The following is a 7,155-nucleotide window of genomic DNA, read 5'->3' on the forward strand; positions in this document are numbered from 1 at the left end:
AATTGGCAAAACTAACTGAAACCACAGTATTACCTTGGCTTAAAGTGTTACCACCCTTATGGCACCACCCTTATGGCAGAAAGTGAAGAGAAACTAAAAAGCCTCTTGATGAAGGTGAAAGAGGAGAGTGAAAAAGTTGGCTTAAAGCTCAACATTCAGAAAACTAAGATCATGGCATCTGGTCCTATCACTTCATGGGAAATAGATGGGGAAACAGTGGAAACAGTGTCAGACTTTATTTTTCTGGGCTCCAAAATCACTGCAGATGGTGACTGCAGCCATGAAATTAAAAGACGCTTACTCCTTGGAAGAAAAGTTATGACCAACCTAGATACTATATTGAAAAGCAGAGACATTACTTTGCCAACAAAGGTCCATCTAGTCAAGGCTATGGTTTTTCCAGTGGTCATGTATGGATGTGAGAGTTGGACTGTGAAGAAAGCTGAGAGCTGAAAAACTGATGCTTTTGAACTGTGGTGTTGGAGAAGACTCTTGAGAGTCCCTTGGATTGCAAGGAGATCCAACCAGTCCATTCTGAAGGAGATCAGCCCTGGGATTGCTTTGGAAGGAATGATGCTAAAGCTGAAACTCCAGTACTTTGGCCACCTAATGCAAAGAGTTGACTCACTGGAAAAGACTCTGATTCTGGGAGGGATTGGGGGCACGAGGAGAAGGGGACGACAGAGGATGAGATGTCTGGATGGCATCACTGACTCGATGGACGTGAGTCTGAGTAAACTCTGGGAGTTGGTGATGGACAGGGAGGCCTGGTGTGCTGTGATTCATGGGGTCGCAAAGAGTTGGACACAACTGAGCGCCTGAACTGAACTGAAAGTGTTACCTTTAACTCTTAGGACAATAAGATCAGCACCTTTTGGGAGACAGAAGTTGATGTCTGATGAAATCATTACCAGGCAACCCATGCCCTTAACCATAGAACCACACATGCTCAACCAGCTCTTGTGAACTCTGATATGACCCAGTACTGTAAGACTCTAGGGCAGTATTAGAAGCTTATTTCCCGCAGGTCAAAGAGGCCTTCAGAGACTCTCCACCTGATGAGGGTCTACCCCACACATCGCAACCCAGTGACAGTATTCAATAAAAGACAGCAACAAAAACTGTACTTGAACCTTGATGGGAAGAGCCCCATCAGGTTCTTTTAACGTATCAGATGGTAGTCAAATTACAGAGTGTTGAACCCTGGGTTCATATCTTTCAACTAAAAAGAGCTCCCTTTTGGGACTTGGTGCTCTGTTGTAGCCACGCATTCCAGGAAACAAACTCACTCAGAAGGACAATGCAGATAGTGGAGTGCAGTTTATTACACCAGCGGGCCCAAGGCAGAGTCTCCTCTTAGCCAAGGACCCTGACCAGCATTTGTGAAAATCTTTTATACCCCTTGTGTACGTGTCCGAACCCACCACCCCAATTTCCTTGAGACCTACATAAAACAAAGGAAGGGTAAATACAATCACAATAACCCCATCATTCATGTGTTAGGTGTTCAAACAATTAATAATCAATAAGCCTGTGGTTAAATTCTGATAGATACAGAAAGAATTTATGACCTGTTTGGAGGTAGGGGTGATTAGAGTATGTTTTCTCTTAGGCGATGAGTAACGTGGATGTGATCTTCAAGATTCCCCTGTCCAGAGGGGGTCTTATCCTTCTATTGTAGTTCCCATAAGCACTAAGCACAGAGTCCAGAGCCCTTTGGAGACGTGGCCAAGCATGATCAGCATGAACAGGCCTAAGATGGAGTCCAGCTCTGTCTGTTTCCTCCTTCACTCCAGTGGCTAAGCCTCTGCACTTCCAACGCAGAGTTAGGTCCCAGATTTGATCCCTGGTGGGGGAACTAGATCCCACATGTCATGTCAAAACTAAGAGTTTGCATGCCGCACACCCTCCCCCCACCACCCACACAAAAAAAAGATCAAATGAATTAATTAAAAGATTAATGATAGAGATTTGAAGGTGTCTTATGGACCTTTTCACACACCATCGATTCCCTTAACTTTCCTCACTTTAAAGTGAGACCCTGTGGCATCACGTGCCCTCCTTGATATAAACAGAGTTCTAGTCTTGGCTTCCTTGAGTACCTGGGTGATGGCATATTTGAGAAATAACTCCTGAGAGGACAGAGGCTTGGGAAAGAACACTCAGTTTCCTTCTAGCTTCAGATGCTGGGATGCAGAGGTAAAAAAGAAATTCCCCGAATATGGAGCTCAGATCTTCTGGGGTAGAGAAAAGACATAAACAGAAGAAACATTAACCAGGGGAATCTATCAGGTGTAGACAGAGAATAACAGTGACTGAAGCTACTAACTGTGGATGTGACCTTTCCCTCATGGTAAACACAATGCCAGAAATAAGAAAAACAATACTCTTGTCTCCAGGGAACAAAGAGGTCATTAAAAGCTTTGTCTCCAGAGCTAGGAGTACCTGAATTTAGTGCCTGCCTTGGTTACCAACTAGGCCTGTAGTACTGAACATGTGATGTAACCTGTCCAAGCTGCAGTTTTCTCGGGTCTAAGCACTACTCCTTTCACTGTGGGCTGTGATGAGAATTACATGAGTATGGAAAAGGTATTTTCGTAGTTCCTGGTACCTAGGAAAAGCTCAGTGGATATTTGTTGAATGAATGAATGTGAGCTAGTAATCTCAAGAGCTCTCTGAGGGAGATAAGACCTTGGAATATGTGAAATGCAAGAGGAGGAGGGGTCCCAGGGACACTAATAGAGGGACAGTAAAGCAGGGTGGTCAAGGTATAGGTTTTGGAGGCAGTCAGATCTGGGTTCAGATATCAGCTCTGTAACCTCTAATACTATGAGCAGATCACCTAATTCTAAACTTTGTGAACAGTAAAAAAAAAATGAAGCAAAAATGGCAAACATCTTTTTTTTTTTTTATTGCAGTAAAATATGTACAGCATTGGGCTTGTGTGCTCAGTCACTCAGTCATGTCTGACTGTTTACAAGCCATGGACTGTAAAGAAGAGCCAAGGCTCTTCTGTCCTCTACTATCTCCCAGGGTTTGCTCAAAATTCATGCCCATTAAGTCAGTGATGCTATCTAACCATCTCATCCTCTGCTGCCCCCTTCTCCTTTTGCCTTCAATCTTTCCCAGCATCAGAGTCTTTTCCAAGGTGTCAGCTCTTTGCATCAGCTGGTCAAAGTATTGGAGCTTCAGCATCAGTCTTTCCAATGAATGTTCAGGGTTGATTTATTTTAAGATTGACTGGTTTGATCTCCTTGCAGTCCAAGAGACTTTCAAGAGTTTTCTCCAGTGCCACAATTGAAAAGCATCAATTCTTCGGCACTCAGCCTTCTTTATGGTCCAACTCTTACATCCATATATGACCACTGGAAAAACCATAGCTTTGACTATTTGGACCTTTGCTGGCAAAGTGGTGTCTCTGCTTTTTAATGTGCTGTCTACGTTAGTCATGTCTCTCCTTCCAAGGAACAAATATCTTTTAACCTCATGGCTGAAGTTATTGTCTGCAAGCCCCAGAAAAGAAAAGAAGTTCCCCCCAAAAGAAAATCTGTCACTGTTTCCATTTTCTACTCTTCTGGGATGGGGCTGGTTGCCATGATCTTTGCTTTTTTAACGCTGAGTTTCAAGCCAGCTTTTTTGCTCTCCTCTTTCACTCTCATCAGGCTTTCCTGGTAGCTCAGCTGGTAAAGATTCTGCCTGCAATGTGGGAGAGCTGGGTTCGATCCCTGGGTTGGGAAGATTCCCTGGAGAAGCAAACAGCTATCCTCTCCAGTATTCTAGCCTGGAGAATTCCATGGACTGTATAGTCCATGGGGTCACAAATAGCTGGACATGATGACTGAGTGACTTTCACTTCAGTCTCATCAAGAGGCTCTTTAGTTTCTCTTTGGTTTCTGCCATTAGAGTGGTATCATCTGAATGTCTGAGGTTGTTGATATTTCTCCCGGCAATCTTGATTCCAGCTTGTGATTCATTCAGCCCGGCATTGGGCCAGTTGTCTTTCTGCTCCATATTGGGTCTCCACTCCCTCATCTTTTCTCCACACAGCAGCCAGAGAGGCTTTAAAATATAAATCAGTTTCTGTTTCTTCTGTTCTCCGTATGCTTCAGTGGCTTCTCTTGTAGACTAGAATGTTATGAGATCCTTCATGGTCTTATCACTTATCACTCGCCCCCAGCTCATTCTGCTCCATCACACTGGCTTCCTTGCAGACCCCGGAACACACTGCTCTCCTTCCCTAGAACCTTTGCACCTGTCTTTTACCTAGAATGTTCCTCCTCTGCACAGCCACAGGCTCACTACTTCACTCTTTTCTAGTCTCTGCTCAGATGTTACCTCTTAAGAGAGGCCTTACCTCCACCCTGTCTTGCATAGCAGCTGCCCCTACACACGCAAGTTGTCTACTTCCTTGTTTGCTTTTTTTTTTTAATTCAAAATATATATCACTACCTGACATTACATTCTACATCTTAATTTGTTTATTGTCTGTCTCTTCTATTAGAAAACAAACTTCATGAGGTCAAGCACATAGTACAGTTTGTTTATTGCTGTATCTTAAGCTCAAAGTTCAGTTCAGTTCAGTCGCTCGGTCATGTCCGACTCTTTGCGACCCCATGAATTGCAGCATGCCAGGCCTCCCTGTCCATCACCAACTCCCAGAGTTCACTCAAACTCACATCCATCGAGTCGGTGATGCCATCCAGCCATCTCATCCTCTGTCGTCCCCTTCTCCTCCTGCCCCCAATCCCTCCCAGCATCAGAGTCTTTTCCAATGAGTCAACTCTTTGCATGAGGTGGCCAAAGTACTGGAGTTTCAGCTTCAGCATCATTCTTTCCAAAGAACACCCAGGACTGATCTCCTTTAGAATGGACTGATTGGATATCCTTGCAGGCCAAGGGACTCTCAGGAGTCTTCTCCAACACCACAATTCAAAAGCATCAATTCTTTGGCACTCAGCTTTCTTCACAGTCCAACTCTCACATCCATACATGACCACTGGAAAAACCATAGCCTTGACTAGATGGACCTTTGTTGGCAAAGTAATGTCTCTGCTTTTTAACATGCTATCTAGGTTGTTCATAACTTTCCTTCCAAGGAGTCAGCGTCTTTTAATTTCATGGCTGCAGTCACCATCTGCAGTGATTTTGGAGCCCCCAAAAATAAAGTCTGACACTGTTTCCACTGTTTCCCCATCTATTTCCCATGAAGTGATGGGACCGGATGCCATGATCTTCGTTTTCTGAATGTTGAGCTTTAAGCCAACTTTTTCACTCTCCTTTCACTTTCATCAAGAGGCTTAAAGTTAGCACTCAATAAATATTGGTTAAATTAATTACTGAATAAAACAGGTTTTTTTTTTTTTTTTTTACAAGGAGGTTGGATGTTAGGTAAGGTGGGTTACGTAAGGTTACGTAAGGTGGGTTCACATTCTGGGACTCCTGAACTGCTAGATATCTTTATATATATATAAAGTTTTATTTGCTTATTTTTGGCTGCACTGCATCTTCATTGCTCTGCAAGGGCTTTCTCTAGTTGTGGCGAGCAGAGGCCACTCTTCGTTGCTGTGGGCAGGCTCTAGAGCACTCTGGCTCAGTAGCTGTGGCACACGTGCTTAGTTGCTCCGTGGGCATGTGGAACCTTCCTGGACCAGGACGTGAACTCATGTCCCCGGCATTGGCAGGCGGATTCTTAACCACTGTAACCAGGGCAAGTCCACTGATATCTGATCCATTACAATTTTATAATGTCTGTTAATAACTATTGTTATGGACTGAATTGTGTCTCTATGCCCACCCCCTGTGTAGCCCTAACCCCCATTATGACTATATTTGGAAACAGAGCCTTTAGGGAAATTATTAAAGTTAAGTGAGGTCACAACAGTGGGACTCTAATAGGACTGATGTCATTATTAAAAAGAGGAAGGGACAGATGTGCACAGAGAAAAAGCCATGTGACTATACAGTGAGAAGGCAACCATCTGCAAGCTAGGAAGAGATGTCTCACAAAACCAACCCAGCTAACACCATGCTCTTGGACGCCTAGCTTCCAGAACTGTGAACAAATTCATTTCTGTGGTTTAAGCCACCCAGTCTGATTTAAATCACTATGAGTGATATCATCTTAGAAAGTGAAGGGTAGTTTTTTGGACTCTGTGGGAGAGGGAGAGGGTGAGATGATTTGGGAGAATGGCATTGAAACATGTATAATATCATATATGAAACGAATCGCCAGTCCAGGTTCGATGCATGATACAGGATGCTTGGGGCTGGTGCACTGGGATGACCCAGAGGGATGGTACAGGGAGGGAGGTGGGAGGGGGGTTCAGGATGGGGAACACGTGTATACCCGTGGCGGATTCATGTTGATGTATGGCAAAACCAATACAATATTGTAAAGTAATTAACCTCCAATTAAAATAAATAAGTTTATATTTAAAAAAAAAGAAGTCAAGGGTAGTGAGGAAGACACCCCCATCATGTTTTGTGGGTGGCTTCATATTAATTGTTTTATGTACTGTATAGGGGGAAAAATCCATGAAATGAAATTGTATTATCAGTTGTAAATAATCAATAGATTGGTTCTCTTTCTTTCAAATAGTGTTCATCATTTAAAAATCTTGGAAAAATAAATTTACACTCAAATTTCATATGTGCAGCTATATTAATGTAAGTGAAATCTTGGTAAATGGGTAGCTCATTCATTTTTAATTTTGTTTAAGTGTTATGGAAACATTAAAGATCTTGATCTGTCAGAGTTTTTCACAAAAACAATACTTTGGCCGAACCAAGTTTCCCCACAGTAATAACCTACATACAGCCATATTCAGTGACTAAATTGTTTTATGCTTTTATTAAGGAATGGAGTTCATTCTGACCATCTATCTAAACACAATGAGACAAACAGCAATAGAAAAGAAAGATGTAACACTGGGATGCATCTGCAGTCAATGCACAGAGCTGGGCATTCGTTACAGAAGAGCATTTAAACACTGCTGCAGAGTGTCCATCCCCGTGTCCTGCAACCGAGCGGCTGCAGGGTCCTGCCCTTGGTCTCCAAGTCTGATCACAAGCACTGCCAGGCTCATGGGGCTGGTCATTCTGCTGGAACACCAAACAGACTTCAAAAAGGGAAGTACAGAAATCTTGAGACTAGTA

Source organism: Bos taurus, chromosome 2 (genome assembly GCF_002263795.3).
Source record: "Bos taurus isolate L1 Dominette 01449 registration number 42190680 breed Hereford chromosome 2, ARS-UCD2.0, whole genome shotgun sequence".
Taxonomy (NCBI): domain Eukaryota; kingdom Metazoa; phylum Chordata; class Mammalia; order Artiodactyla; family Bovidae; genus Bos; species Bos taurus.